Raw genomic sequence first — 22,866 nt, forward strand, 5'->3', positions numbered from 1 at the left:
GGGATGATAATACGTACATCATAGGAAATTTTATGAGGATTCAATGAGATAAATACATGTGGAGGCAGGTAGGCAATGTGCTCAGAACCCACATTTGACAGACTCCCTTGGTTCAAATCCAGGCTTTTCTACTCCGTAACCATGTAACCTGGAACAAGTTCCTTCATCTCTCTGGGCTTCGTGTTTTTCGTCTGTAAAACAGAGATATAACAGTGCATACCTCCTAGGTCTGTAGTGACAATCACATGAGATAATGTATGTGAAGTGCTTAATACATGCCTGGCACATTGTAAGCTGTAATAGGCGTAAGCTTACTATTATCATGTGCAAGAGACCTAATCAGCACTTAATAAATGTTTGCTAAGTTTGTTGATGAATTCATCTTATCCATATGATCTCATTTCCCACTAATTGTTGCTATGTACATTCCTGTGCCACCCTTCTTCCAGACAGGCTGACCACCTTGACTTTCATGAAAACATCTTCCACTTTCCTTGCCTTTGGTAATGGTACTTCTCTTTTCTAGAATGGTATAATTTCTCTTCCCTGCCTATCCAAATTCTTCCCATTCTTTAAAGCCTGTCCTAAACCCTGCCTCCATGAAACCCTTTTCTCACTTTTCTAAACCAGTTACCCCTGATTCAGCATATGGCATACTCATGTACTGTTTCCTTTGTACTCATTTTACGTCTTCAACTAGTTTGGAAGATGTTCACCAGTTTAGCATTATCTCAAAATGCATAGTAAACACAGTGAATATTTAATCTACTAGACCAGTGGTCAGCAAACTGTGGTTCTTTGGCCCCTTGAGTGTGGCTCTTCCACAAAATACCTATTTTGAAGAAGTGGCGTTAGAAGAAGTTTAAGTTAAAAAAATTTGGCTCTCAAAAGAAATTTCAATCGTTGTACTGTTGATAATTGGCTCTGTTGACTAATGAGTTTGCTGACCACTGTACTAGACTATCTTATCAACTCAGACTATCTCTTGGGATCATGTAGCCTGATTATGTATTTAGGATAGACTTTGAAAAAAAAGGGAAACACACTTAGTTGTGAGAGAGTGAGAAAGGGTCCAGAATTCTGAAACAATTTTTCAGAACTAGAGTCTCTTATCAGTATAGTGGCATCTGAAGCTGGGCAGATGAGGGGGTGAGGGATAAGGAGTGCCTGCAACCTGGGACAAGGTCCTTGGCCTCTGGGCCAACGTGTTGGGGAAATGCTTAAGGATGGGGGTTCAGCAGTTGAGGGGCTGGAGGCAGACCATAGCTGGCTGACACAGACAGGAAAGTGTCCCCATTCAAATCTGGTTCTTGCTGTGACAGGCTCTGCCTTTAACTAGTTTCTCAAGTTCTTACACACCTTTACACAACATTTGCCCTATTGAGAAACTGGTTTTGCATGAAACTTCCCATGGCTTGAAGCAAGTATCCATGACGGTGTTTGCATACCATTGGGGTTTTACCCCTCCCAAATGTACCAATAAAGATGAAGTGGCATTCAGATGACGTGATATGAAGGACATCACTGCAGCCTCAACACTGAAAATGCCATAACTATGTGAAAGGTTCATACCAGGATTTCACAATCATAGTGAAGGCCAAGAAAGACTAGTCCAGATGCAAGGTAAAGAGCGCTGTCTTTAACCCAGTTCTCACAAAGCCTTCTCTGCCGCCTACATTGACTTCCCGTCTCTGAACTCCTGTAGTACATATCTACACAATTCAGTCCTGCATTACACAGTGTCTTCTAAAAATTCTGTGTTAGTTATGTTCCCCTACCTAGTTGCAAGTTCCTGAGAAGACAGACTATCACTCATACTCTTTTGCTACCTCCTGTGGAGCTCCTCAATACACTTCAGTGTTGGGCACAATATGATTCTCAATACTAAGTGTTTATGATATGTTTTTGGAAATGTGAATTCATGAAAAGTGGCTCCACCAAGGAGAAATAGAAGCTCTGTCTCTTTGTTAAAGTGGTGGGCAAGGGCACATGCCTGGATTGCAGGCTCCATCCCCAGTAGGGGGTATGTAGGAGCAGCAATCAATGATTCTCTCATCATTGATGTTTCTATTTCTCCCTCTCCCTTCCTCTCTGAGATAAATATAAATGTATATTTTAAAATGTGGTGGGCATAGGCAGTCCTATCATCATTTACGGTGCTGTCAGCAGCACCAGCCTCCTTTCATCAGTCAGGGAGTCAGGACAGTACAGTTAGGACACAGGGTCCCATTGCTTTCCCACTTAGGAGAAAACAATGTTTGCCCTAGTGTCTGAGATCCCTTCCCGATTTCCCTTTCTCCCCCGAAACCAGGAAGGCCATTCAGTGAGAGCTGTGAGGAGCATCAGAGATCCTCCGACTCAACCCCTTTATTTTGTAGGTGAGGAAACTTGGGGTTCAGGAAAGAGCAGTTGAGGATGGTGGAGGGAGGATCTGTGGGCTTCGGAGTCAGGTAGAATTGGACTCTCATCCCAGGGCTCCTATTTTTTAGCTGTGGGACTTGGGGAAGTCACTTCACATCTTGGAGCCTCAATTTTCTCATCTTTAAAGTGGATGGGTAACAATGCCAACTTAATGGGTTGTAGTGAGAATTAAGTGAGATAATGGTATTTAAACACAGTGCTTGGCAATGAGAAATGCTCAATACTTGTTGGCTCTTTCTCCTCTCCTTCTCTTGAGCATCCTGCCCAAAGTTATATATATTTAAAAAAAAAAAAATAAGTGATAGCTTCCCTTGTTTTTTAAGCCCGATAGTCTTTCAATCACATACTAAAGCTAATCTTCTATCCACTAGAAAATTATGGTGAATCATTACCATTTTAAAAAATTACCTTCCCTGGGGATTTGGAACAATTTATTTTGAGCACATTTATATGCCTCAGAGACAAAAAAAAAAAAAAAAAAAAATGAAAAGACAGAAATACTGAATGTCAAAGTGAAATTTAAATGTTTTGAGATTTTACCCATTTCTGACTACAGTGCTTGAACTCCTGGGACTCCTAAAATAGTACTGATGGCCTTTTACCCTTTAAAATAAAAAATCCAGACTCTGATATATTTACATGCTTTGCCTTTCAATCTGATATTTTTCACCTGTTTTTCTTAAGACATACTCTTCTGCCCATTAATCATCAATTGGAGCTAAACACTGCTGTTGAGGTTCTGTTAAAGAAATAAGAAATCTGTATTGGTAATGATCTTTGTGGACCGGTGGGGTGGTTTAGTCTCAGAAATGAAATGGACATTCATATCATTTATAACAACTAATGCTTGATGATAAACCTTTCTTCCCCATGCTGGAGAAGATTTATGGGGATCATTATTTCTTTTTAAAATTTTAGCTAGTTAATATTCATTGTGTTTGGTTGCAATATATCTTTAAGCATAAAGTAGAGCTAGGCTGAGACCCGAACAACAATCTCAGCATGAAATAACTCCTACTTGTGACTATTACAATGATCAAATTACCGGTTCATCATTTGGTGAATCAGGTAGGCCTTAAAGGAAGAGGAACAAAGCAGGAGCAAACCTCCTTAAAGTTTTCTTTGTGGAAGGTGCGGTAGACAGAATAATGGTCCCTTAAAATCCTTGTCCTAATCCTCAGGACCTGTGAATGTTAGGTTACATGGCAAGGGGGGATTAAAAATGCAGAGGGAATTAAAGTTGCTAATTAGCAAACTTTAACAAAGGGGAATTATTCTGGATTATCCAGGAGGGCCTAGTGTCCTCTCAAAGGTCCTTTATAGGAGAAAAAGGGGCAAAGGAGAATCAGAGAGAGGGTAAGTGATGTGAGAAAAACTCTACCACTGTTGCTAGCTTTGAAGATAGAAGAAGGGATCATGAGTCAGGGAATGTAGCAGCCTCTGGAAGCTGGAAAGGGCCAGAAAATAGATTTTCCCTAGAGCAATGGTCGGCAAACTCATTAGTCAACAGAACCAAATATCAAAAGTGCACGATTGAAATTTATTTTGAGAGCCAAATTTTTTTTTAACTTAAACTTCTTCTAACACCACTTCATCAAAATAGACTTGCCCAGGCTGTGGTATTTTGTGGAAGAGCCACACTCAAGGGGCCAAAGAGCCGCATGTGACTCACAAGCCACAGTTTGCCGACCAGAACCCTGGAGCATCCAGCGGGGAACACAGCCCTGCTGACACCTTGACTTTAGCCCAGAGATACTTATTTTAGATTAGTGGCCCAGTGCACAAAATTTGTGCATGGGGCGGGGGCTTTGTCCCTCACCCCCGCTTGCACGGTCTCCAATCTGGGACCCCTCGAAGAATGTCCTACTGCCTGTTTACAGCGATCAGGCCTAAACCAGCAGTTGGACATCCCTCCTGCAGTCTGGGACTGCTGGCTTCTAACTGCTCACCTGCCTGCCTGCCTGATTGCCCCTAACCATTCTGCAGGCCTGCACCCCCAACTGCCCCCAGTCGCCTGCCTGCTCACCCCAAAATGCCCCCCCACCAGCCCGATCACCACCAACTAGCCCCCCTGCTGGCCTGCTCATTCCAAACTGCCCCCCCCTGCTGTCCTGATCACCCCCAACTGACCCACACTGATGGCCTGATCGCCCCAACAGTCCCCCTGCTGGTCTGCTTACCTCCAACTGGCCCCCCCTCCGTCAGCCTGATCACCCACAACTGCCCTCCCCTCAACTGCCTCTGCCTCAGCCCCGCCACCATGGCTTTGTTCAGAAGAATATCCGGAGGAGTCTCCCAGTCTAATTAGCATATTACCCTTTCATTAGTATAGATTAGAAGCTTGTTGCACTGGTAGGGGCTGGTTCGTTTGCCCTGAAGGATGTCCCGGGTCAGGATAGGGCATGGTGGGCGAGGGGTCTATGGTGGTTTGCAGCCCAGCCATGCCCCCATTGGGTGAGGACCCCACTCGGGGGGAGGGGAGCATGGCCAGCCTGGATGAGGGGCTGATGCCTGTTTGCAGGCTGGCCAAGACCCCAATAGGAGTGTGGCCAGCCTGGGCAAGGGGTTGAGAGCCATTTTCAGGCTGGCCACGCCCCCCCAGAGACCCAGACCCCCAGCCACTCTTTGAGTGGAGGCCAGGGCTCCCAGCCCCTCCTTTTATTTTTTTTTTCCAGCCACTCCTTCAGTAGAGGCCAGGGTGGGCGGAAAGCTTGGCTTCCTCCATTGCCAGGGGCCACTCAAGTCTCTGCTTGCTCTAGCTCTGTGGCTGCTGACATCTTTGTTGGGTTAATTTGCATACTTGCTCCTGATTGGCTGGTGGGTGTTGCAGAGGGGTGATCAATTTGCATGTTTCTCTTTGATTAGTGTAGATGTCTGAATTCCAGAACTTCAAGATAATAAATCTGTGTTGTTTTCAGCCACTAAGTTTGTGGTAACTTACTTACATCAGCAATCCTATGTAATAAAGAGGGAATATGCAAATTGACCATCATGCCATAACAAAATGACTGCACCCACAATGGAAGCAGAGTGCCCCTAACAAGCCTTAACAAGCAATCAGCAGAGACATGAGGCTGCACCCCCCCCACCCCCACCCCTGCCTGCTGGGGTTTGACAGAGGACTTCAGGTCACTGGGAGATGATCGCCAGGATGGGATGGCAATTGTAGGTGATCAAGCTGGTGAGGGGCAGGGCCATTGGGGGTAAGCAGACCAGCGGTGGTGGGGCAGGGCCACTGGGGGTAAGCAGACCAGCGGGAAGGGGGTGTGTGGGGGGCAAGTTGGGGGCAAGCAGGCTGGCAGGCAGGCAGGTGAGAAGCTGGAGCCAGCAGTCCTGGATTGTGAGAGAGATGTCCAACTGCCGCTTGAGGTCCCATCCCTGTAAGCCGGCAGTAGGACATCCTTTGAGAGGTCCCAGATTGGAGAAGGTGCAGGCTGGGCTGAGGAACACCCTTTCCCCCGCCTGTGCATGAATGGGGGTGGGGCAAGCCCGGTCTGGATCTCTCACGATTTTGAGGCACACGTGTGTGAGTGGGGACTTGACTCTGGTTCCCATGGCATGCCCAGACTCTGACAGGAGGGAGATTTTCATATAAATTTTACTAATTTTCTTTTATCTCTGATACTTCTATTATAGAGAAAGAGCAAATAGCAAATATTAAAATATTTATTCTAATTAATTCCCTTTTAATGTGCATGTATTTTATGCACTGGGTCACTAGTACAAAAGGTTTCTCCAAACAAAGCCTGACAGACCATTTTGCCCAAAAGATGCTGCCTGGCATTCTGGGATTTCACACAATCGTGGGCAACCCTTAAAGTTCCCAAAGGACTGAGACCTGGGAAGAGGCTGAAGATCAATGTCAAGGAGGCAAAGTTAGTTAAGAATGCTTCTGACATTTGGCCCCCTAAGGGTGGAAAAGACATATAAATATAACTCATAACCTCCAGGAGATTCAGGAATAATAGACATATTTGGTATTTGCATTACATATTTTATTTATGAAATTAATACACTTAAAGGTTTTCACTTAACTAGTTTCATTGAATCCTCCCATTAACCTTATGAGGTGACAATTTTCACTACCCCATTTTATAAACAAGAAAACTGAAGCTTAGAGAGTTAATTTTCCTGAAATCAGACAATAGTTAGAAAAGCTGGGATTCAAACAGATCTGGTTCCAAAACCTTCGTGCTTCACACCCCTGTTATCTGTCCTGTCTGGAGAGCATTCAGCCAGGAAGTTGAAACATGTAGAGACTGTGCATTAGTTATGGTAATTTCTACTAGTAAATGGAGGTTGTGGTGGATATCTACTCTCCATATGTCTGCTTCTCATGAATATGGAGTCTTTCTAGCATGTACCTGTCGTTAAAAGCATCACTGGCCAGTGGTGGCTTCTTGCTGAACGTTTGAAATTCACTGTATGCCATAAACCTAAGTTTGACATAAAATATAGGCCAACCCCACCTTCCTCAACCTCAGACCTCCACCCTGTTTCCTATTTCTTTTAAGAATTTTGTTATTAATCAAGTCATCTAGACTCAACAGCTATAAAAACAATAACAGCTAACACTTACTGAGAATACATTCCAGTTATTGTTTTAGACATCATGCATTTAATCCTCTGAACTACCCTATGAGGAAGGTAAAATTATTAACCCCATTTTATAAACGAGGAAATTGAAGCTTATATAAACGGCCAAAGGTAACACCTTAGCAACATCTTTCATTACTCATCTTATTCACCCTCCGTAGCTCATGAATCAACAAGTCCTCTTAATTCTCCCTCTGTGCTATTTCTTGCACTTTCTGTTTTCTTTCCAAGCCAATTGCCACTGTACCAGTCTTGGCCCTTTTTGACTTATGCCTGAATTGTTGCCGTAACCCAATATAGTCTACCTTATTTCATGATCCCCCCCCCCTTTTTTTTTTTTAGATCTTTCTAATATGCTTTGGTCAGATTAAGCCACCTAAAATCCCACTTTTATCCTATCCATTTCTAAGTCCAAACCTTTAAACCAGAGAAGTTACTCCCAAATGTCCCCAGCAGTCTATCCTTGGACAGTGTAATGGCAGCAATATATTTTTTTTTTTTACTAATAAATCTTTATTGTTCAGATTATTACAGTTGTTCCTCTATTTCCCCCCCATAGATCCCCTCCATTGGGTTCCCATCCTACCCTCTGCCCTTACCAATGCCCCCCACTGTCCTTGTCCATAGGTGTACGATTTTTGTCCAGTCTTTTCCCACACCCCCACACTCCCTTTCCCCCTGAGAATTGTCAGTCCACTCCCTTTCTATGCCTTATGATTCTATTCTATTCACCAGTTTATTCTGTTAGTCAGATTTTTTATTCACGTGATTTTTAGATTTACTGGTTGATAGATATGTATTTATTGTCACTTTGTTGTTCATAATTTTTATCTTTACCTTTTTCTTCTTCCTCTTCTTAAAGAATACCCTTCAGCATTTCATATAATAGTTTGGTGGCGATGAACTCCTTTAGCTTTTTCTTATCTGTGAAGCTCTTTATCTGACCTTCAATTCCAAATGATAGCTTTGCTGGGTAGAATAATCTTGGTTGTAGGTTCTTGCTATTCATCACTTTGAATATGTATTGCCACTCCCTTCTGGCCTAAATAGTTTCTGTTGAGAAATCAGCTGACAGTCGTATGGGTACTCCTTTGTAGGTAACTCTTTTTCTCTTGCTGCTTTTAATATTTTCTCTTTGTCTTTTGCCCTTAGCATTTTAATTATGATGTGTCTTGGTGTGGTCCTCTTTGGATTCCTTTTGTTTGGGGTTCTGTGTGCTTCCTGGCCTTGTAAATCTATTTCTTTCACCAGGTAGGGAAAGTTTTCTGTGATTATTTATTCAAATGGGTATTCAATATCTTGGTCTCTCTCTTTTTCTGGCACCCCCATAATTTGGATGTTTGTATGCTTAAAGTTGTCCCAGAGGCTCCTTACACTACCTTCATATTTTTGGATTTTTTTTCTTTTTACTTTTCTGGTTGGGTGTTTTTTGCTTCTTTGTATTTCAAATCTTTGACATGATTTTTGGGATCCTTTAGTCTACTGTTGGATCTCTGTATATTATTCTTTATTTCAGTCAGTGCATGCTTAATTTCTAGTTGGTCCTTTTTCATATCATCAAGGGTCTCACTAAATTTATCGCGGTTTCTAGAAGATTCTTGAGTAACCTTATAACTGTAGTTTTGAACTCTATATCCAGTGGTTTGTTTTCCTCCATTTCTTTCATTTGTGACCCTTTTCTTTGTCTCCACATTTTGGCTGCTTCCCTGTGTTGATAGCGTGGCTTTGTGTGCTAGATGTCCTACAGGGCCCAGTGGCTCAGTCTCCCTAATTACCTGAAGTGGACACTCTTGGTGCACCCCTTTGTGGGCTGTGTGCACAGTCTTATTTTAGTTAAACCTTAATTGTTGTTGGTATCACTGGGAGGAGTTGACATCCATGCCAATTGGCTGTGAGGATCAATTGTGTCTATGATGGGGGAACTTCTGTGCTGAAGACACTCTTATGGGGCAAGACTTGCTTCAGTGGGGCTTTGGTGCTCACTGAGTCTGCCAAACTTTCTGCCATTCCCTGCTATTTATAAAAGCTAAATTATTTGACTTAGGCCTTATATACTCTGGCCCCAACTGCTTTCCAGGTTTATTATATACAATTCAATGCAAATGTTCTGCTTCAGTTAAAACATTTTAAATACTCTTTCTATGCTGGGTTTCTGTGTGTTTTCTCTTCCTATGAGTTTCCCCATTCTTTTAATATCTCAATTGACTCTATCATTCAATATCTAAGTCAGCTCTACATAGTATTCCTAAAAAGGGAGGAATCAGTATGTAGTGATTGTCTACCATGTGGGTTATGTATTAAGTTGGTGCTTTACATGGTATTCATTTGAACCTCACAACAGCTCTGGATGGTTTGTATGAATAACCTTCATTTTACAGATGAGGGAACAAAGTGTCCCTCAAATCACACAGTCAGTAGCTGGAATTTGTAGCCTGCTATCCTGTCTCAGCTCAGTGAACTCTCATTTTCCACCAGCTTTTGTAGCACATATCTGGGTAAACTGGACCAATAATCATAGAAGTGCATTCTAAGATTTCTTATAATGTTATTTTGAATGCCTTCTATTTTGTATTTTTGTTATTTTTAATGCCATATATTTTGTAATTTTGTTTATCTTAACAAAACCTCCTGTGGATTCTAACTTGCTATTTCCTAGCTATATGTCTTTGGGCTAACTCTTTAACACCTTTCTTAGCCTTAACTCCCTCCATTGTAAATTAGGAAGATAATAATAATACCTAATTCTTAGGGTTATTACAAGAGTTAAAAATCCAGTATAAACCATGTACAAAAGAGTTGATTGTTGTGTATTTTATTTAACACCAGAGGCCCGGTGAATGAAATTTGTGCATTGGGCTCGGGGTGTGTGTGTGTGTGTGTGTGTGTGTGTGTGCCCGTGCGTTGTCCCTCAGCCCAGCCTGCACCCTCTCCAATCTGGAACCCACCAGCAGTTGGACATCCATCTCACAATCCGGGACTGCTGGCTCCCAACTGCTCGCCTGCCTGCCAGCCCAATCGATGCCTAACTGCTCCCCTGCTGGCTCGATTGCACCCAACTGCCCTCCCCTGCAGGCCTGGTCACCCCCAACTGCCCTCCCCTGCAGACCTGGTCATCCATAACTGCCCTCCCCTGCTCGCCTGATCGCCTATAACTACCCTCCTCTGCCAGTCATCTTGTGGTGGCCATCTTTGACCACATGGGGGCGCCATTTTGTGTGAGGGTAAATTTGCATATTACCTCTTTATTATATAGGATGGCAATATTAGTTTATTTTCAAATTCCATTTAATTTATAGGTTTTGTTTTTTTTTAACAGTAGCAGTTTAAGATATTTCTAAAACTCAGTCACCTAAAGAAGCCTAGACCTTTATCTTCCATACATTAAAAAACAGATTTTACACAAAGTTAAAAAGTACTTTTTTGTGACTTGGTCAGAATATCCTATTTTGCTATTTTACCAACACTAAACAGAGGTTAAGTTACCTGTTAAAGACTGTTTGTTCCTAAAGGTAAATGTTTATTTACATTTATAGAAACGAATGTTGTTATTGAATGTTATCATTGTTAGTCCAGAAAGCCACTGAGAACTTGAAACCTATATTTACTCAGAAAATGGAAAAATTACTTAGAAATCCCTGATCTCCAAAAACAGACATTTACTCCTATATCCTTTTATTAGAGCAAAAATGGAATCACTGTGTTCACTCCAATTATTTTCCTTTAGGATCACAAGAAAAGAAGCAAAATTCACAAATATTTTTTAGCCTTTCATTTGTTTACTTCCCCTCCTACTACCACCATCATTCTTTTCTGGTTATACAAGAATTTTTCAGCCTTTTGAAAGATGAATGCACCTCATGTTAGAATGATGGTTCTTTTATTCTTAATATTTTACTTCACAGTTATTAAAAGACTTGTTAGAACAACCTCGACTTAAACCCCAAATGTATGTCCTACATAATACTGAAAATAATGTTTGGGTTGTAGATAGCAAAAGTCCATCTGCTACTTTCCTGAGTTTGTAACTGAGAAATTCTAATTTCTCAGGGTACTCTCTATTATTTGTTTATAATTAATTGTTTGATTAAATCAAAACAAACAGTCTGGTTATCAGGACATTAGGATCTTTGTAGGGTTTAAATGTCCTATATCTGTCTGTAGCTAGGCATTATCCTTCCCCCCCCCCCCCCTCCTCTTACCAGTCAAGCTTTTTGAAAGAGTAGTTTTTATTCTACTGTTTCCATTTTCTTCCTTCTTATTCCCTTTTCAACTCACTGAAGTCTTGCAGAAGCAAGATTGTCGTCAATTAAACCATTCTCTCCACAGTCACTATTGCTAAATCAAAGACTTTTTAATCTACCTAATGGGGCTTCTCTGAGTATTAACTCACTGGAAATATGCTCTTTCTTGTTTGCAACTTTCTTTTCTTGGCTTTCTGTAACAGCAATGTCCACTGCTTTTCTAGTTTCTCCTTCTCAGCCTCCCTGTAGGCTTCTCTTCTTGAAACATCAGTGTTCCCTTGATTCCCAACACCTTTCTTTTACTCTCACTGCATGATCTCATCCCCTGGCCATGACTGCAACTAAATATGCCAAAGGGATCCCAAATCTTTATCTCCTGGCTAGACAGGGTTGGTGAGCTTCAGATACATAGATGCAAGTATGTCAAACTCGAGGCCGCCAGGCTGCATGCCTCAGCCGCTGGTCACAAATTTGACATGCTTGCTTGAGAGATTCCACAGACACCTTGAAGTCAACATGCTTAAAATTCAACTTCCTGCCCTACCTGGTTTGGCTCAATGGATAGAGCGTGGACCTGCGGATTGAAGGGTCGCGGGTTGACTCTGGTCAAGGGCACATGCCTGGATGGCGGGCTCCATCCCCAGTAGGGGGTATACAGGTGGCAACCAATCAATGATTCTCTCTCATCATTGATGTTTCTATCTCTCCCTCTCCCTTCCTCTCTGAAATCAATAAAAATATATTTAAAAAAAATTTTTCAACTTCCCACCTCTCCAACGGCCACACCAACCAACATCATTATTCACCCATTAGCTCAAGATAGAAATCTAGGAGTCAGCCAAACTACCTTCCCCCTTAACAGCTCAGATCTAACTGGTCACCAAACCCTTTTGATTCTATTTTTTAAAAATCTTTTGAATCTGCCTTTACTTATATTTAATTCTCTAACTTATACAAGTGTCTCTTATCTTGCTTTATGTCCTCCCCACCAAACTTTTCTTTATATAGCAAAATGCAGATCTGATCCTGTCATTTCTCCTACTTAAAATCATTCAGTGACTTCCCCATTGCTTACCTTAAGTCTTTAAAGCCTGACTCCTTTGGCATAGCTTATAAGGCCTCTATAATCTTGATTCCACTTAGGTGTGTAGTACAGGATATTCAGATCCCAGCCCTTCCGTTTACTGTGCAACCTTGAGCATGTTAATTGTAAAATGGAGGTAATAATAGTTGTGAGGATTAAGTGATTAGTTTTCAATAAATGTTAGCTACCCTTTTAAATTATGATTAATATCCTTCTTTATATGTCTTTGAAAATAGCACTGTTATCTCCTTAAGATAAATTCTTAAAATGGAATTGCTGGGTGTCTATTTTTAAAACACACTGCCAAGTTGCCCTGCAGAACACATATACCAATTCATACTCCAACCTGTGGTAATAAGAAGGCCCGTTTTCTTCACTCTTGACCCAATCCTGGGATTTACTATTTTAACAATCTTTGCTAAATTGATAAGTGATAAATCACCTAGTGTTTATAACTTCTTGTGTTACTGCAGCATGTAAAGGGTAATCCATAAATTCTCACGGAGCCTTTCAACCAGCCAGGCAAGATCAGTGCTCTCTACCTCTAGGACAAGGATTCTCTCTCTTTTCCTCCCTTTCCCCAAATCCCAGCTCCTCCAGCTAAGCAGACTTGAGATGCAGATCCTTTCCAACTACCCCTTCAAAACTGTTCTAAAACCAGCAGGTCTATGGCTAGATTTTTAGAGGTTTCCTTGAGCTCAGATAATCCCATAGAAGCTGCAGTAACACGTGCTGGCCACCAGAGGACAGGGAGCCGCGGGAGAGAGATCGCTTCCCCTTAGCTGGAGTCTTAGAGGTCAAAGGCAGTAGAATGTGGGCTCTCCATCCATGGGCCTCCTGCTTTTTTGAAGTGCTCAGTGGTCTCCCATTTCCAGATGGGCTCCTTTTTTCTCCTCTAGAAGACGGGCTGGAAGTTCCCAGAGGTAATGCTAACCTTAAATGTTTACCAATCCTAGCCAGTGTGCGTTAAAGGCAGAAAAGACGGTATGGAGACGTTTTATCTTTCTAATCCACCCAAACCTGGTTCTCTGTTCTTGAGCCAATTAAAAAAAAAAAAAAGTCCCTTAGGCAGTGTCCACATGGACATTCCACAAGACAGATGCATTGAGGGACCAACGTCCCAAATGTAGTACATTTTTGCAAATGGAATATTTTAGGAGCCAGATTATTCCTACACATAAATTCTGGCCGGGAGCAGTCCGTTCTCAGTGTGCTTTTCCGTCATTAATCACATCTTTGTTATGTGATATCCACGTGAGTACTTCTCAGTAGAGGCAGCTTCATGCTCAAATGCTCAAAGAACAACTAGAATAAAGCTCCGATTGTCCTATTCAGTGATTCCACGTCCTGGTTTGTCACCACCTCAGGTCTCCAGTTTTTCAAAGTGTGCAATGTGTCTCCAAAACAAAGCCATTTGTAAATGAATCCAAAATAAGAAAAATGCACCAAGGGTATAGAGCTACATCACAGGGCCAGGCACCTCCAGAGGCAGTGAACTTCTGGTCTGATTTAAAGACGATTCTGCACTGTTCCATGTAGAAAACATTTTTTAGAATTTTGTTTTTGGCTGCTCATGCTCATTCAAGTTGTACATATAAACAAGTATAAGAAAAAAATATATAAGCCAAGTAAAATAACGTTGGGAACATTCATGGGGGTGGGTGGGTGTGTGTGGGGGGGCATTCAACCACAAACATTAACGCCTGACAACAACGAGCGCGATTTTTCTTCAAGGACCTGCCCATTCTCTTTCCTCGTCAGACTTTTTTTTTTTTTTTTTTTTTTTTTAAAAGAGTGACTGTAAATCTCCCAAATCATTGTTTGTTGCGTTTCTTCACGCCGCTGAGGCCGCTGGAAACAGCCCAAGCCGGAGGAAAAGGCGCTGCCGGGGTCCTGGGTTCTGGGACCTGGGTCGTGGGGGGAAAACCCTTGAAATACCTGCTGGGGCGCAGCGCCGAGTGCGCGCAGCCAGGGCGCGCGGACCCCGGGGAGGTCGCGGGCCCGGAGCTCGGGGGGCGGCGGCGGCGGCGCGCGGGCGCGTCGGGAGGAGGGCGCGCGGCCGCCCGGCTCCTCCCAGCGGCGCCTGCGGAACCTGCTCCGGAGTCGCCCAACTCCGGCGGCCGCGGCGGCGGCGGCGGAACGTGACCCGACCCTCCCCTCGCGCGCGCGCGGGGGCCCGGGCGGCCGCGGGATGGGCGGGCGGCGGAGGAGGCGGCGGAGCGCGCGGCCCCGCCCGGCGCCCCCCGCCCTGCCCTCGCCTGTCTCCTCCTTCCCCCCCGCTCCGGGCTCCGCTGAGTTCATTCACTGGGATTGGTTTCAAGTGACGCCATCTCTTTATTTTTAAACCAATGACCTCATCCGCGCTTGAAGTTTCCTGACCAGCGACTCTTTCTCTTTTTTCCCCCCAACCCCCTCCCCGCCCCCCCACCGCCGCCTTTCTCCCCCCCCCTTTCTGTGTACCCCTGTTTTTTATTTTTATTTTTATTTTTTTTGGGGGGGGGACGGCTTTGGACAGTTTTTAAACGATTATCATCCCCTCTCCCTCCCCGCCTGCCTCCACGTCCCCCACGCGGCGGCCCCCACCTCCATCCACCTCCCCAACTTCTTCACCCCTTTCAACATTGTTTTTTTTTTTCAAGGCTGACTTGGGGAAGGTGGTGGTGGTGGGGGGGTTGAAGAAAAATCTGCAAACGTCTCTTTTCTCCCTAAGCCTCCCTCCCGCCCCCGCCCACCCCTCCGAGCAGGAGAAGATAATATAGTGAAGCGAAGACGAGGACCGACCGCGCGGCCGGACGGACGGACGCACGCGAGCGGGAGCGCTGCCGCCCCACGGGCTCCGCCGCGGCGCCTCGCAGGTCCGGGCGGCGCGGGGGCCGCGGGGAGACGCCGCCGCCGCCGCAACTTTCGTCCCCCTCCCTCCCCGCCCTCCCGAGGGAGTCGGGAGGTCGGCGGCCCCGCAAGTAAGTGGCCTCGGGCCGGCCGCGCGGGCTTGTGCGGGCGGGAGGGCGCGGGCGCGGGCCGGCGTGGACCTCCGCCTCCGCCGCTCGCCCGTGGCTCCGGGGCGGGCGCCGCGCTCCGTGCCCGCCCGGCGTTCGCGCCAACCTTGTGGGGAGGCAGGGTGGGGGCGGCCGCGGCCCGGGCCACCGGGCGTTTGAAGCGGGGGTGGAGGGGTGGGGTGTAGGCCTGGCTGGGGGGCCGGCCGGCGCGGGGAGGGGGCGGCCGGCCGGCGCGGGGTCTCGCGCGGCGCGATGCGGGGCGGTGGGGCCCGGCCGCCCGCGGGTCCGGGACGCGGGACGCTCGCGGGCGAAGCGGCTCCCTCCCGGGCGCGTCTGTTCCACAAGCCGCCCGCCCCGGGGGCCCCGGCCTGCCGGCCCCCTTCTCCCCGGCTCGCCCTCGGGGTGACGGCGCTGCTCGCTCAGACCAAACCGACCCACCGACAACCCAGTTTTTTAATCGAGGGCCCGAGGCATGCATGATGTTGGGGGACCCAGGGTGCCCGTGACTTCTTTATTCACACTAGTCCTAAAACACGAGAGAAAAGAAAAACAAAACAAAACATACTCATAAAAAACCCGAGGAGACAACCGAAGATCTGTTTATCATCATGTGTGGTTTCATGTCATAAAACACCAGGGAGGGAACTATTTAGGCAACACCGGGGTTTATTTTCTAACACACACACACACACACACACACACACACACACACACGCAGTTAACTTGACAAACTATGGGTAGATCTTAAAGGCAATGGGGTGTGCGGAATGCTAAACCCGATGATTACACGTTCGCTGCAGAGGCCCTGGAGTTTACGGGTGTCAAGATTGTTGGGAGAAAGCACACCTTTGAGCGGCGGGCGATGCATCCCGCGGAGAGGGAAAACCTGTTGCATAATCTCCTTTGCCCTGGGGTGTGCTGTGTGTGTGTGTGCCGGCCCTCCCCTCGAACGAAGGGGAAGTGGAGAGTTAAGAGATGCAGGGCTTTAAAAACTCAAGTTTGTGTTTACCCAGTGTTCTGGCTGCCACTTCTGCTTTAAAAAGACTGTAAGCAAACACTCTGCGCTTACAAGTGAACCAAACCTATCAAACCTGTTTAGAAAATGACCAGGTATGTTTCTTTTTGTGTGTGTGGTGTGTGTGGTGTGTGGTGTGTGGTGTGGTGTGGGGTGTGTGTGTGTGTGTGTGTGTGTGTGTGTGTGAAATTTACCACCCACGGAAGACCCGGTGACTCCTATTTGGGGTACTTGGGCTGTCAGAAAAAAAATGCCTCTTGGTGGGGCTGATTGAAAGTGCCCATAAGGTGACAAATGTTTCTTCAAAGGATTTGTACTATTTTGAACTCCATCAAGAAAAGAGATTTTAAAAGCTAAGGTTCATTTTTTAAAAGAATTCTTACCAGTTGCGTTACCTTTTAATTTACTTTCCCTTGAGAATAGTGTGTATTGGTGGACACCCAGATTGGGGAGACAGTAATTTTGAGACTTGTGGAGTTCTGTGTTTGGTGAAGGCAGCAACCTGAAGAAGTAAATTGAAACCCTGAGAACTTGCGGGTCTGTGTAGGTATTTTAGTCAAAATGTGACTAGGCACCGTGAAAAGAATTTTTTTTTTTTTTTAAAGTTATAGAACTTACTGCGTTTGAGGACTGTGGGAGATTGCTGTTAAAAAATTTGGGGCAGTGGTAATATTTAACATTTTACGTAAGAATTTGGGCTAACTTCCACCAGCCCAAAAGTTGTTTTTTTAGGTAAAATAATTTGTACTTATCAAAGTTCCACATGGGAGAAAATTAAAAATGAATTTACTCTTCATTCTGCTGGCAATATGGAGGCTAGTGTGTGAAAAAGTCAGTTCAAGCACTTTCACCATAACCTACATTTAGATGAGTACCTGTGAAGTAAAAAACAGTCATGTAAACTTGAGGATGAGGGGTCTCTGGCCAAAAGCTTAATGGCAGTAACTGGAAACAGAAGATCCTGTTAACTCAGTCCTATGTTTCTCCTACATTTAAAACTTAGGTGTAGAAGTGAAGCAGAGATGAGGTCTGAGGTGGGTGCTGAGTTTAGGCTGGGGACAGAAGGGCCAGGGTTGATGTGTGAGTTTGTTTTGATGTTATTTTTTACAGATGTCTATATTGGGAATTTAATTCCATAGTTTTGGTTTATGGGATTAATGGAGTTGACTTACATAGCCATCCAATATTGATGGAGTTGACTTACATAGCCGTCCAATATTCATTTTCAACCAATCATAATATCCTACTAAATATAATTTGCTGGAATTACCAGTGAAATTTATCTTAGAAACCCAACTTTTCCTGGAATATCTAACAAACAAAAACAAAACAAAACAAAAAAAGTGATGTTTTTTTATCATGTGTTATCTGGACTAAAAATTTCCCTGGACACTTAATATTTTTAAAATGCTTTGCGTTCGCAAGCAAATGGCACTTTAAATTGAAGAAGTAAATTAACATAGGAAAGCTGATTTGGATCAGAATCCCAAGAAAAGGGAGAAGATAAATCAGGGAAAACAGAAACCAGATTTTATGACAGATTTTAACAGATTGAAAAAGCTAGTTAAAAGAGCTTCATAGGAAAAAAAAAAAAATCACAGTTGATACTTGATTTTTTTAAAATTAACTACATCAAGATTTAAAACCAAAGCAGATATCCACCATCATAAAAGAAAATGTTAATAATGTTGGCTTAAGTAAAAACATAATTAATAAATTAAATCTTGCCCAAAGGCACATATGACATATTCCAAAGCCAGATGTCATTTTTTAAAATTGATTGTGTGTGTGTGTGTGTGTGTGTGTGTGTGTGTGTGTTTTGTAGGTAATCTGATATTTTTGTACATTTCATTAGCCCTGGTAATTAAAGATTGGCCACGTGAAGGTTGCCGAATTTAAAGAAGCAGGCTCAGGCTTTAAGAAGAGGCCATTATCATGCAGACTAAGAGGGACTTTGAAATTTAAATAAATGATTGGAGGGGGCAGGAGTGGCTCAAAAAGAAGTATTTAAGGAGATTACCAAAGACAGGCTAAAAAAAAAAAAATATATATATATATATATATATATATATATATATATATATATATATGTATATGTATATATATATATCTCAAAGGTTTCCAAGGGGTATGGTCAGTAAAGAAGGAAATAGAATATACCTTGGCATGAAAGGAAAAAGGCATAAAGAGAAAAAATACCCTCCTGTACCTCAGCAACAAGAAGAGAGTAGTGAAACTTCATCTCTTTCTTGATTGGGGTTAGATATCACCAAAAAGTCACAAGATTTTTTGTTTCATAAACATTTTTATTTTGGGGGAGGAAGGATGGAAAAAATAAATTATGAGCATAAGTTGTAATTATATGAGCGTGTAAAACTTGAAATTGCCAAAGACAAATTTAAAATACAGGGGGACCCATTGCAATTTTAATTGCGTTATTGGAAAGGGTTATAAAAAGCTGAATCTATCAATTTACTAGTATTTCTAAGTTAACTACAGATATAAATCAATCAAGCAAGCACTTATAAATGGTTTACTATTTACATGTACTGAGGTGGACACCGAAAGTTGGAGGAATGGGTCCATACCTTTAATAAGGAGAGGATTATACGAATTTTAATGGAGGTATGTAAATATGCAAAGGTAAAACAATTATCAGACAGCAGGGAAGTGCCAAACTCATGGTATAAAGAAGGAGGTGGGAGGATTAGGGGAGGTAACCTTCATAGAGATAATAGAATTTGACCCCAGTTTTAAAGGATGGTTAACATGTGTATGGAGGAAAGGAAGTGGGGAGGTCAAAGGAGGAGGCCATTCATTCATTTCTTCATTCAGCAGACTTATCAATTATGTGCTAGCCGCTGTCATAGTGTGGAAAAAGGACAATTTATTTTGCCCTTATGGAGCTTACTTTTCTAGTGGGAGAAGATGGGAGGACAGCAAACAAGTAAGCATTACATGGAAAATCTCATGTCAAGTGGTGGTGTTTTGTGAAGATAACCAGGGTCAGGAAATTGTAGAGGGCTAGTTGCAGCCCCACTTACTCTGTGAATAATCTATTTGCCCATCATATCCTGATAAATAATGCTAACGATAAAGCTTAATATTTATTGCCATCCAAACCAATTTGAATAAAAGTCTACACATTAACTTCATCTTTAACCAATTTTAAAAATGAAACCTACATGTTTGTTAGTTTTTTTTAGATTGAAGCACATAAGCTTCGAGTCTTTAATTCCTCATAAACAATTTATGTTAATTTATTTTTGCTGCCATTTGCTAAAAGTCTCATGTTTTTACATGAGGTTAATATTGTTTATAATTTACTTAGGATTGTGATGTACTGGGCTGTATACTTAGGTTAGATTCTTCATTAAGGATCAGTGTCACAATCCTATTTAATAAAACCCTAATATGCAAATCAACCGAACTGTGGAATGACTGGTTGCTATGACGCACACTGACCACTGTAGGCAGATGCTCAACCCAGGAGCTGCCCCCTGGTGGTCAGAGCGCCGCTCAGCCAGAAGTCAGGTTTATGGCTGGCGAGTGCAGTGGTGGTGCCAGGAGCTTCTCCCACCTCCATAGCAGCACTAAGGACCCCATGGGGAGCAGGCCTAAGCCAGCAGTCGGACATCCCCTGAGGGGTCCCAGACTGTGAGAGGGTGCAGGCCGGGCTGAGGGACATCCCCCTCTGCCCCAAGTGCACAAATGTCGTGCACCAGGCCTCTAGTGTTACAGTGTGAAGCTAAATTCCAAGGAGAGTTTGTTTTGATGGTACCTGTATGACAGCACAGGAAACAAAAAAAAGATGTACAGAGAGCATAAATAAGCTATTCAGCTTTATTACCAGGTGGGTAAAATAGGTTAAAGGGTGAGTCCTCTCTGGGTCTTGTCCACAAGGTATAGGAATTGAAAAGCAAATTTGGACTGTGTTGTATTTCATGTGCTTAGTTATATCTCCTTAAAGATTTGTAGGGAAGTTAATGGTCTCGTTGGAAATACTGTCTTAAACTTGGGATTTTTACTCTCCACAAATAGTAATAACCTGAAGCAAAGTGTCAGTTCTGAAATGGGGAAGTCTGGGCTCTTACTGCAGGATCTGACTGCTGGGTTTTATTGTTTAGGAGATGCCCTTTACAGTGCCAATTAAAAATTTCTTAATTATTTCTTTTAAAAAAATATATTTTGTTGATTTTTTACAGAGAGGAAGATAGAGGGATAGAAAGTTAGAAACATCGATGAGAGAGAATCATCGATCAGCTGCCTCTTGCACACCCCCTACTGGGGATGTGCCTGCAACCAAGGTACATGCCCTTGACTGGAATCGAACCCAGGACCCTTCAATCCGCAGGCTGACGCTCTATCCACTGAGCCAAACCGGTTTTGGCTTAACTATTTCTTGCTTTTGGACACATTTATGAAGTGTTTCTCAAGCATTCTTAAAGAAATATGTTCTCTCACCTTCACTCTTTCTGGACTTTTAAACATAAAAAATTATAGGTGAAATTGAGGTAAGGGATTCAAAAAAGAATTTATATTAAGTGTCTATATCTACAGAACCAAATCTTTCAAAAAAGTTTTCTATATGCACATAATCAATTTTTTATCTCTAGTATATTCTGATGCACTTGAGTAAAGCTATGAAAAAGAAAATTTTCAAAGGAGGTAGGAAATTCTTTAGCATTCCCTTGATTTTCTTCTAAACTAAATACTCCATTTAGAAAAGGATTGTAGATATAAATGCTGAGGGTCCATGATGTGTGTGTGTGATGAAAGCTAACATGACAAGGTTCTCTTCAGGAATATTTGGGAAGAACAGTAAAATTCAGATTTGTTTCAGAGAAGTGGGACAAACTGATTTTTAGAAAAAAAAGCTGCACTATAAATTGAAATGGTAAAATCAAATATCTTCATTCTTCCCCTTAAGATTAATGTGTAAAGACATATGTAGAGAGCTGTATGCTATTTATTGTTTGCTGTATACATTTAAAAATACCAGCCTTGGCCTGGTGACTCAGTTGGAGTGCCACCCCGTGCACCACGAGGTTGTGGTTTCAATTCCTGGTCAGGGCATATACCTAGGTTGTGGGTTCGATCCCCCATCTGGGTGCATATGGGATCAATGTTTACCTCTTGTCGATGTTTTTCTACTTCCTTTCCTCTCTCTTTAAAAATCAATAAATAATTCTTGGGTGAGGATTAAAAAACAAAAAAAACAGACAACTCATTCTAGGATAACCTAGTAGAGTCGGCGTTTGATGAATGTTTGCTAAGTACGTTGAACTAATTCTCACAACTGATAACTTTTGATCCCGGTTCCAGTACAATTCTAGCTCACAGCACTGGTTTTTGTTTTGAGTTGAAACCTGAAGGGGGTTGGTTGCCTTACAGCCCTGGGCACCACCTACCTGGCTTGTTGGAGCCGCTTGCTCACTCTGGAACCTGGACCCTGACCTCCTGCTTGCCTGATCCTGTGACTGACCTGACCTCATCTTTTCCAAAATGCAGGTTGTTTCCTATCAATTCGGTCTCTTCCTGAGCAGCTGATCTGTGTCCTCTTCTTGTTACTTCTCAGAATACTGAGGTGTCACTAGTATGGCCTATTTTGTAGTGGGTTTCTTTTATTTTTTTCTGTTGTTTTGTTGAGGGAGAAGCACATTCTTCAGGAAGACAGTTTGACTTTGTTTTGTAAACTGCACATGGCACATTAATCATGGTATTATTTTCTCTTTCTTCTTAGCATTTACTAAAAATTTTGTGTTTCTTAAAAATGAACTGGTAAGAACCATATTTTAATGATACAAACCAACTAAAAACTAACAAAGATTTTTTTTTTTAGAGACAATCAGGAAATTATAATATGGAGTGTGTATTAGATGGTATTTAAGAATCTATACTAATAAAAGGCTAATATGCAAATTGGCCCTCACAGTAATAACCGAATAGCAGGCTGTGTGGGGCTACAAGGCTGGCAGGGGGGTTATTGAGGGATGACCAAACGACAGACCAGCAGGCAGTGAGGGGCGACCAGGCCGGCAGAGGGGGGAAGTTGGGGGCGACCAGGCTGACAGGGGCACTAAGAGGCGACCAGGCCAGGGGGCCAGTTAGGGGTGACCAAGCTGGCAGACAGAGGTATTTAGAAGTGATCAGGCTGGCGGGGGGAGGGGAGCAGTTAGGGGCAATCAGGCAGGCAGGCAGGTGAGCAGTTAGGAGCCAGTGGTCCCGGATTGTGAGAAGGATGTCTGACTGCTGGTTTTGGCCCGATATCTGAGATCGGGCTGAAACCGGCAGTCGGACATCCCCCAAGGGGTGGACCCTGACCTCCAGAGGGTACAGGCTGGGCTGAGGGGGCAAACTTGTATCCATATTAGTGGTATTATAGTGATATTAAGAAAGTATCATTTTAAAGGTGCATGTGGAAGTATTTATAGGTAAAGTGAAATCATGACTAATGTTTGTTTTAAAAAACTTTAGAATGGGCACAAACACAGAAATGGGAAATAAAACAAT

General features: G+C 43.3%; 1 protein-coding gene and 1 long non-coding RNA gene across 3 annotated transcripts in view; one reads left to right on the top strand and one right to left on the bottom strand.

Moving 5' to 3' along the window:
- Positions 1–12,660, bottom strand: part of LOC311619397 — a 30,628-nt gene extending 17,968 nt beyond the window's left edge. The window contains exon 1 of the long non-coding RNA XR_014794494.1: positions 12,334–12,660. This is a non-coding gene — a long non-coding RNA (uncharacterized lncRNA). The remainder of the gene's footprint in view (positions 1–12,333) is intronic.
- A 1,856-nt stretch (positions 12,661–14,516) lies between these two features.
- DUSP16 (dual specificity phosphatase 16) overlaps positions 14,517–22,866 on the top strand; it is a 70,055-nt gene continuing 61,705 nt past the window's right edge. The window contains exons 1-2 of one of the 2 annotated variants that reach the window (XM_084877634.1): positions 14,517–15,302; positions 21,748–21,864. The gene's annotated coding sequence lies outside the window, so the exon portion shown is untranslated. The remainder of the gene's footprint in view (positions 15,303–21,747; positions 21,865–22,866) is intronic. The other variant, XM_084877633.1, reaches the window with a different exon arrangement.

This window comes from Pipistrellus hanaki (assembly GCF_964339955.1).
Source record: "Pipistrellus hanaki genome assembly, chromosome: 3".
Taxonomy (NCBI): domain Eukaryota; kingdom Metazoa; phylum Chordata; class Mammalia; order Chiroptera; family Vespertilionidae; genus Pipistrellus; species Pipistrellus hanaki.